The sequence below is a fragment of the Trachypithecus francoisi genome, unplaced genomic scaffold (genome assembly GCF_009764315.1).
Source record: "Trachypithecus francoisi isolate TF-2019V2 unplaced genomic scaffold, Tfra_2.0 Contig00204, whole genome shotgun sequence".
Taxonomy (NCBI): domain Eukaryota; kingdom Metazoa; phylum Chordata; class Mammalia; order Primates; family Cercopithecidae; genus Trachypithecus; species Trachypithecus francoisi.
Window position 1 is genome coordinate 1 of NW_022680506.1, and position 9,670 is coordinate 9,670.

General features: G+C 42.5%; 1 non-coding gene across 1 annotated transcript; it reads left to right on the forward strand.

Annotated features, from left to right (window-relative positions):
- Positions 1–5,100: 5,100 nt before the first annotated feature.
- Positions 5,101–5,171, forward strand: TRNAG-CCC. Its single transcript has one exon. It is a non-coding gene; the product is annotated as a tRNA-Gly (tRNA).
- The last annotated feature ends 4,499 nt before the right edge of the window (positions 5,172–9,670 follow it).

Consider the following 9,670-nt stretch of genomic DNA (forward strand, 5'->3'; position numbering starts at 1 on the left):
GGCTAAGATCATGGCATTGCACTCCAGCCTGGGCAACAGAGTAAGACTCTGTCTCCAAAAAAAAAAAAAAAAAAAAAAACTTTTTTTATATGTTCCTACTACAGCTTCTGATACAACATCTTCTGAGTTTCTTATCTTGATTTAAAATGTCTTTCCATCCCTTGGATTATATAGTCATCTAAATATTATTCTGAGACTGTTATTGTTTACTTTATATATTTAAGCCTTTAATTCATTTGGAAATTATTTTGGAAAATGATGAGAATGGTGTTCTAATTCTATTTTTTGTCAGATGTCTCAGTTTTATGAACACCACCTTTTTTTTTTTTTTTTTTTTTGAGACGGAGTCTTGCTCTTTCTCCCAAGCTGGAGTGCAGTGGCCGGATCTCAGCTCACTGCAAGCTCTGCCTCCCGGGTTTTACGCCATTCTCCTGCCTCAGCCTCCCGAGTAGCTGGGGCTACAGGCGCCCGCCACCTCGCCCGGCTAGTTTTTTGTATTTTTTAGTAGAGACGGGGTTTCACCGTGTTAGCCAGGATGGTCTCGATCTCCTGACCTCGTGATCCGCCCGTCTCGGCCTCCCAAAGTGCTGGGATTACAGGCTTGAGCCACCGCGCCCGGCTATGAACACCACCTATTAAATGATCACCTTTTTCTTGAGATACTAAAAATTACCAAGAGGTAGATATTTAACCAGACCACTGACAATCACACAGTTAAATATTTCTAAGTGAAAGTACTTATCTCATGCTCGGAGTGCTCTAGAAGATTTATCTTTTGAAAAACAAAAATGGTATCTCTCTGCTTTTAAAACTCTTCAGTGGCTTTGCACTGTCCTTAAGATAAAGATCAGATCTGGCTCCTGCTAACCTCTCCAGTATCACCTAACACTATGCTCTCGCTCTCATTACTGTACTCCAGACACACTAACCTCCTTCCAGCTCCTCAAACTCAGTGGTCTCTCCTGTCAGTGGTCTTTACAGAAGGTTTCACCTCCTTGGGAAACTTACTTTTTTCTCCCATTAACCCCCACCTAGCCTTCTCCAACCCATCCCTCAATCTCTATAGACATCATTTCCCCAGGAAGCCTTCCCTTGTCCCACTTCCCTAGTCCCCATGTTGTCCAAACCTCGCCAACAGTTCTCCCTTACAGCACTTGGCACACTTGGAAACAGTAACTATCGGCCCGGGTGTGGTGACTCACGCCTGTAATCCCAGCACTTTGAGAAGCCAAGGTGGGCAGGTGGCTTAAGCTCAGAAGTTTGAGACCAGCCTAAGCAACATGGTAAAACCGCATCTCTACAAAAAAATAGAAAAATTAGCCACGCATGGTGGTGCCTGCCTGTAGTCCCAGATACTTTGAAGGCTGAGGTGAGAGGATGGCTTAAGCCCGGAAGGTGGAGGTTGCAATGAGGCATGATCATGCCACTGTACTCCAGCCTGGGTAAGAGAGCCAGACTCTGTCTCAAAAAAGAAAAAAGAAAAAGAAAAAGAAATAGCAACTATTTGCTTAATGACATCTTCCCTAATATACTGTAAGAGTTCCACAATGACAAGGACCATTTCTACTTTGTTCATGACTATACTCCTGTACCTCTCATTAACCAGCTCAAGAAATTCAAGTCACAAATAAATCAGTAAGAAAAATGAACACAACCGATGTATCACGGAACAGCAATGGGAATGTCACAGAAGAAATGTAAAAAGATAAATGCAGCAAAAAGATGATTGATACTCTAATGATTTAAGAAAAAAAAATATATCAGCTGGGCGCAGTGGCTCACATCTGTAATTCCAGAACTTTGGGAAGCTGAGGCAGGTGGATCACTTGAGGTCAGGAGTTCGAGGCCAGCCTGGCCCATTTCTACTAAAAATACAAAAATTAGCCAGGCGTGGTGGTCGGTGCCTGTAATCCTAGCTACTTGGGAGGCTGAGGCAGGAGAATTGCTTGAGCCCAGGAGGCAGAGGTTGCAGCGAGCTGAGATCATGCCACTGCACTCCAGCTTGGGCAACAAAGTGAAACTCTGTCACACAAAAAAAAAAAAGAAAAAGAAAAAGAAATAAAGAAATAAAAAAATTAGGCTGGGCATGGTGGCTCACACCTGTAATCCCAGCACTTTAGGAAGCTGACGCAGGAGGATAACTTTAGGAGTTTGAGACCAGCCTGGGCAACATAGTGACCTCATCTCTATTCATTAAATAAATATAATTTTAAATTTTTAAAAAATATATTTTCCTAGTGTGAGATCGTAAAGATTTTTTTTTTTTTTTTTTTTTTTTTTTGAGACTGAGTCTGGCTCTGTCGCCCAGGCTGGAGCGCAGTGGCCGGATCTCAGCTCACTGCAAACTCCGCCTCCCAGGTTGACGCCATTCTCCTGCCTCAGCCTCCTGAGTAGCTGGGATTACAGGCGCCCACCACCTCGCCCGGCTAGTTTTTTGTATTTTTTAGTAGAGACAGGGTTTCACCGTGTTAGCCAGCATGGTCTCGATCTCCTGACCTCGTGATCCACCCGTCTCGGCCTCCCAAAGTGCTGGAATTACAGGCTTGAGCCACCGCGCCCGGCCAGATTTTTTTTTAAAAAAAGGTCACTACTGGTTAAAAAGAACCGGTGGCTGGGTGTGGTGGCTCACACCTGTAATCCCAGCACTTTGGGAGGCCAAGGCCGGCGGATCACAAGGTCAGGAAATTGAGATCATCCTGGCTAACATGGTGAAACCCCATCTCTACTAGAAACACAAAAAATTAGCCAGGCATGGTGGCGGGCGCCTGTAGTCCCAGTTACTAGGCAGGCTGAGGCAGGAGAATGGTATGGACCCTAGAGGCGGAGCCTGCAGTGAGCCGAGATCATGCCACTGCACTCCAGCCTGGGCGACAGAGAGAGACTCTGTCTCAAAAAATAAATAAATAAATAAAAAATAAAAAGAACTGGTATAGGCCAGGCGTGGTGGCTCACGCCTGTAATCCCAGCATTTCGGGAGGATGAGGTGGGCAGATCACAAGGTCAGGAGATCAAGACCATCCTGGCTAACACGGTGAAACCCCATGTCTACTAAAAATACAAAAAAGTAGCCAGGTGCTGTGGCAGGTGCCTGTAGTCCCAGCTACTCGGTAGGCTGAGGCAGGAGAATGGCATGAACCCAGGAGGCAGAGCTTGCAGTGAGCCAAAATAGAGTCACTGCAGTCCGGCCTGGGCGAAAGAGCGAGACTGTCTCAAAAAAAAAAAAAATTATCCAGGCGTGGTGGCGGGCACCTGTAATCCTAGCTACTCGAGAGGCTGAGGCAAGAGAATCGCTTGAAGCCAGGAGGCAGAGGTTGCAGTGAGCCGAGATTGTGTCGCTGCACTCCAGCCTGGGTGACAGAAAGAACTGGTATAATCTTTTAAAAGTTAGCTAATATCTTTGACTAAGCAATTCCACTTCAAAGAATTTATTCTACAGGAACACTATAAAAACACACAAAGATACATGTAGACAGCTTTCTCTGCAGTACTGTTTCCAATAGAGAAAAAATAGGAAACACTCCAAATAGCCATAATTCGGTGGTTTTTTAAGCGACAGGACTCACTCTGTCACCTAAGCTGGAGAACAGTGGCCAGTGGTGCAATCACAGCTCACTGTAACTTCAAGTTCCTGGGCTCAAGCCTTCCTTCCACTTTAGCCTCCCAAGTAGCTGGGATTACAGGTATGTGCCACCACATCTGGCTAACTTTATTTTTTGTAGAAACAGGGTCTCACTATGTTGCACAGGCTGCTCTTGAACTTCTGGCCTCAAGCAATCCTCCTGCTTCAGCTTCCCAAAGCACTGAGATTATGGTGTGATCCACCATGCCTGGCTCATAATTAGGTTTTAAGTAAATTATCATTTAGCCCTACAATACGATATTGATTATGACAAAGTATCTAAGATACATCAAGCTTAATAAAACAAGTTGCATTTCTGTACAAACACTACTATTTCTCTCAAAATTTCTCTTAAAAACCAAGTAGAAATGGTTATAGATTGATATACGTATTTAGAAAATTCTAAAATATACCAAACAGTGGTTATCTCTGGGAACTGCCATGTCTTTTCTAATCTACCATTCGCACAGTATTTGATTATTTTAACTGTGGGCATATATTACTTTCGGAATCAGAGGGAAAATGCATTTCTTTTTAAGTCTCATCTAAACTGAAAGCTGATTTTTACAATGTCAAAAGTCCTCAATTTATAAACTTCAGACAGATAACCAAAACTAATGGTCAGTAAAAATGACATTCACTCCGAGTTGACAGTTACTATATTAGTTCCTAAACATACTGTACCCATTGATGAACAATTTGAATCAAGAAAACAAATACAAAGTATTAGGTCAAGACTCTGTTTAACAGCCAAATGCTTAAGATATCTGATTAGGGCCGGGCGCGGTGGCTCAAGCCTGTAATCCCAGCACTTTGGGAGGCCGAGACGGGTGGATCACAAGGTCAGGAGATCGAGACCATCCTGGCTGACACGGTGAAACCCCGTCTCTACTAAAAAAATACAAAAAACTAGCCGGGCGATGTGGCGGGAGCCTGTAGTCCCAGCTACTCGGGAGGCTGAGGCAGGAGAATGGCGTAAACCCGGGAGGCGGAGCTTGCAGTGAGCTGAGATCCGGCCACTGCACTCCAGCCTGGGCGACAGAGCGAGACTCCGTCTCAAAAAAAAAAAAAAAAAAAAAAAAAAAAAAGATATCTGATTAATACTTCTTGTTTGTTTTGTTTTGTTTTTGAGGCAGAGTTTCCCTCTTGTTACCCAGGCTGGAGTGCAATGGTGCGATCTTGGCTCATCGCAACCTCTGCCTCTTCGGTTCAAAAGATTCTCCTACCTCAGCCTCCCGAGTAGCTGGGATTAGAGGTATGTGCCACCATGCCCGACTAATTTTGTATTTTTAGTGGAGACAAGGTTTCTCCATGTTGGTCAGGCTGGTCTCGAACTCCTGACCTCAGGTGATCCGCCTGCCTTGGCCTCCCAAAGTGCTGGGATTACAGGCATGAGCCACCACGCTCAGCCTGATCCTTCTTAAGTTTGTTTTTATAAATTAGTTTCAAAGCACTGGTGGTGCAACAATAGAAATTTCACAGCATTGGTGGTTCAGTGGTAGAATTCTCGCCTCCCATGCAGAAGACCCAGGTTCGATTCCTGGCCAATGCAGCTCCCACCTTCATCCTAGCTACTCAGGAGACTGAGGCAGAAGATATCCCTTGAATCCAGGAGGCAGAGGTGCAATGAGCTGAGATCATGCCATTGCACTCCACCCTCGGTGACAAAAGTGAGACTTCTTCTCAAAAAAAAAAAAAAAAAATAGTTCTAATAGTATACCATGTACAAAACAATATTTTAATGCAGCCACTGTGAAATTCCTGATTGTTTAACAATTCAGTTTTTAGTATGTTCTCCCTAATGATACCTCATTCTATAATCAAAGCTGTTACTAAAAAATACTTTTCATTCTGATAGCAAATAATCTAAGTATACTTTCAAAACGAAACCTACTCTGCAATTGCCAGGGTTTTCTGTATCTTTCCAAGGTTGGGAAACTAAAGAGTTAACATTATTTAACAGTTTTTGTACTAGGTACTGAGTTGTACCACTTGGTGCCCTCTGTCTACAGAGACTAAGACAAACTATACAAACAGCAGTGAGGAGAACCAACATTTCAACTACGGACTGAGAGAAGAGATGAGTTTAGTTTTGACTTGAAAGGTTTCTTCTCCCCTTTTTATGCTGCTTTGAATTTCTCAAATGAAGAAACGAATTACAGCTCTCTGAATAGGTAATAAAATATACCCACTGCATTCACATATTCCACAAATGGAAGTTTAAATTGTAAAGTTTTTGTAAAGCAATCATACTGTACAATCAAAAACGTTAACACTGTGCATGCTATTTGACTTCGTCTTTCCAATTCTAGAAATTGAAGTTAAATAATCAAAAATATGTTCAGAAGGTATACACAATTCTTTCAGCATTTTTCTTTTTAGGAAAAACTTAAACATCCTTTTTCTTTTTCCCCAACATGGAGTCTGGCTCTGTCACCCAGGCTGGAGTGCAGTGGCACGATCTTAGCTCACTGCAACCTCCGCCTCCCTGGTTCAAGCAATTCTCCCGCCTCAGCCTTCTGAGTAACTGGGATTACAGGTGCCGGCCACCACGCCCAGCTAATTTTTGTATTTTTAGCAGAGACAGAGTTTCGCCATGTTGGCCAGACTGGTCTTGAACTCCTGACCTCCGGTGATCCGCTTGCCTCAGCCTCCCAAAGTGCGGATTACAGGCATGAGCCATCGCACCTGGCCAAAAAAAATTTTTTTTTTTTTTTGAGACGGAGTCTCGCTCTGTCGCCCAGGCTAGAGTGCAGTGGCCGGATCTCAGCTCACTGCAAGCTCCGCCTCCCGGGTTTATGCCATTCTCCTGCCTCAGCCTCCTGAGTAGCTGGGACTACAGGAGCCCGCCACTGCGCCAGGCTAGTTTTTTGTTATTTTTTAGTAGAGCCGGGGTTTCACCATGTTAGCCAGTATGGTCTCGATCTCCCGACCTCGTGATCCGCCCGTCTCGGCCTCCCAAAGTGCCAGGATTACAGGCTTGAGCCACTGTGCCAGGCCCCAAAAAAATTTAAACATCTTATAACATGAGTTTAGTTACTTTGTGTTATGATATGACCACATGAAAAAAAAAATTTTTTTTTTTTTGAGACGGAGTTTCGCTCGTTACTCAGGCTGGAGTGCAATGGTGCAATCTCAGCTCACTGCAACCTCTGCCTCCTGGGATTAAGTAATTCTCCTGCCTCAGGCTCCTGAGTAGCTGGGTTTACAGGCACCCACCACCACACCTGGCTAATTTTTGTATTTTTAGTAGAAATGGGGTTTCTCTATGTTGGTCAGGCTGGTCTTGAATTCCCAACCTCAGGTGACCCGCCTGCCTCGGCTTTCCAAAGTCCTGGAATTACAGGTATGAGCCACAGTGCTCAGCAGAAAAATGACAATATTTTTTAAAAAGTAAATATACAATAGTCCATTTGTCTCACCCCCCTAAAACTAAACATATTGAAAGCAAAGACTTTGTTTTATTCACTGCTTGATTCCTAGCACTCAGAACAATGCCTGGCACATAACAGTCACTCAAAAACTTGCAAAATAGGCCAGGAGTGGTGGCTCACATCTGTAATCCCAGCACTTTGGGAGGCAGAGGTGGGCAGATCACCTGAGGTCAGGAGTTCGAGACTAGCATGGCCAACATGGTGAAATCCTGTCTTTACCAAAAACACAAAAATTAGCTGGACATGGTGGCAGGCGCCTATAATCCCAGCTACTTGGGAGACTGAGGCACAAGAATTGCTTGAACCCGGCAGGCAGAGGTTGCAGTGAGCCAAGGTAATACCACTGCACTCCAACCTGGGCGACAGAGTGAGACTGTCTCAAAAAAAAAAAAAAAAAAAAATTGTCAAATGAATGAATATGAGTAATACAAGTGAATACAGAAGAGGTTTTAGCTAGAAATATATATGTAATAGGATCACATAACATATACATTTACCTTACCCGAATTCAACTGTCCAGACTAAGCCAAAGAAAGAACTTATGTAAATCATGCATGCTGACTTGCCCTGGAGTGACAGTGGAGAGAAAACCAGAATCTGCTGTCCCCTCTGAGAGTCTCTGGTCCCCACAGCTCTCACATGGTATCACACTAGCTACACGTGATTCTAGTTTTTTGGGTTTTTTTTTTTTTTAAGAGATGATCTTGCTCTGTTGTCCAGGCGGGACTGCAGTGGCACAATCACAGCCCACTGCAGCCCTGAACTCCTGTGCTCAAGTGATCTTCCTGCCTCAGCCTCCTGAGTAGCAAGAATTACAGGCTCAAGCCACCACACCCAGCCCGATTCTAGCATTTAGAAGATTTTTTAACATAAGATGGCCCTAAATATAAGCCAGCTGCTTCATCTGGTGCTACACCCAGAAAACAGCAATTTTCTACAATGCTGAGATCTGAAAAGGATTTCCAAGAGTAATTTTGACTATATGGAAATTTTGCCTTAGAGGATGACTTTAGAACCTACTTCCCATTCCAAATAAAATGCAACTCTACTTCATGCCATAGCATACACAAATGTATCTATAACCTATAATCATAGATATAACTGGGTGATGAATATGCATAGTGTCTTTGTTTTTATCTTCTAATATTTCTTCAATTTACAAATAGTGCTTTCATAGTAAGAAAAAGCTCTATTTAGGCCATGTGTGGTGGCTCACATTTGTAATCCCAGCACTTTGAGAGGTTGAGGCAGAAGGATCCTTGAGCCCAGGAGTTCAAGACCAACCTGAACAACAGAGAGAGACCCTATCTCCACAAAATAAAAAAATGTTAAAAAAAAAAAATTTCTATATAGGCAGGGCGCAGTGGCTCATGCCTGTAATCCCAGCACTTTGGGAGACCAAGATGGGAGGATGACTTGAGGTCAGGAGTTCGAGACAAGCCTGGCCAACATGGTAAAACTCCATCTCTACTAAAAATACAAAAAAAAAAAAAATTAGCCGGGCGTGGTGGTGCGCACCTGTACTCCCAGCTACTCGGGAGGCTGAGGCAGGAGAATCGCTTGAACCCAGGAGGTGGCAGTTGCAGTGAGCCGAGATCAAGCCACTGCACTCCAGCCCAAGAGACAGAGTGCGACTCCATAAAATAAAAAAAAGAAAAAAAAAGGTCTGTTTTTAATAGTCCTTTCAACATTCATCAGAGAATGCTAGATTTGGTATCAATATTCCTCTACCTCACCTAAAACAATGCCACCTCTATAGTATATTATCAATCGTTAATAAACTTATGCAGCATATTCTTTCAGCCTATTACTCTGTTCTGTGTTAAACAATTTCTTAATTCAGAAACATGTAACTCAAGCTACGTATCTTTTCAACAAGAATTAAGGTCATTTTTATTTCTATTAAGAGTCACTTAAATCTGTACGAAATAGAAAAAAAAATTTATTTTAATTTTTAAAAATTTTCAAAATAAGGTACCTGAACATCATAGAGTGCTACAATATTTTCATGCTGAAGTTCCTATTAAGAAAATTGAGAATGAAAAATATGTAAGTATTCTAATAATTTTACTATATTTTAATATGTAAATAAAATTAAAGTATACACTTACATACTACTTCTAGTATTACACTTCTATTAATAGACTAGAAAAATTCAATTGAAGAATAAGAAATGTGCCTGATCAAACAAAAAGCACATTATCTCACTAAAAGAAAATATGATTTTTAGCTCAAAGTGCTACAATTCTTAGCAAAGAGCTCTCCACAGGAAGCAGTTTTGAAGAAATCGGGTGTTAAATGAGGGTTCCACACTTGTATTAGTTTGGAAAACGCTACGTTAAGTACTTTGAAACCAGTTTCTTCATTGTAGAATTTTTCAGACTTTCTTTAATGAGCCATAGGCTTTGAGACTCTCCAAGAAGTATTTAGCAAATGGGGTTTTCCAAATTTACTTAACCATCTTCTCAAACCATCTCACTTAGATAACACTGGTTGTGAGTGATCTAAAAAAGCCACCTCCAAGGAATATAACTTTCTTCAATTTAAAGACCCCCAGTGCCCCTACTCTCCCCAAAAAACTTAGTAGTAACATGAAAGGGGACAACCGGAGAGGTAA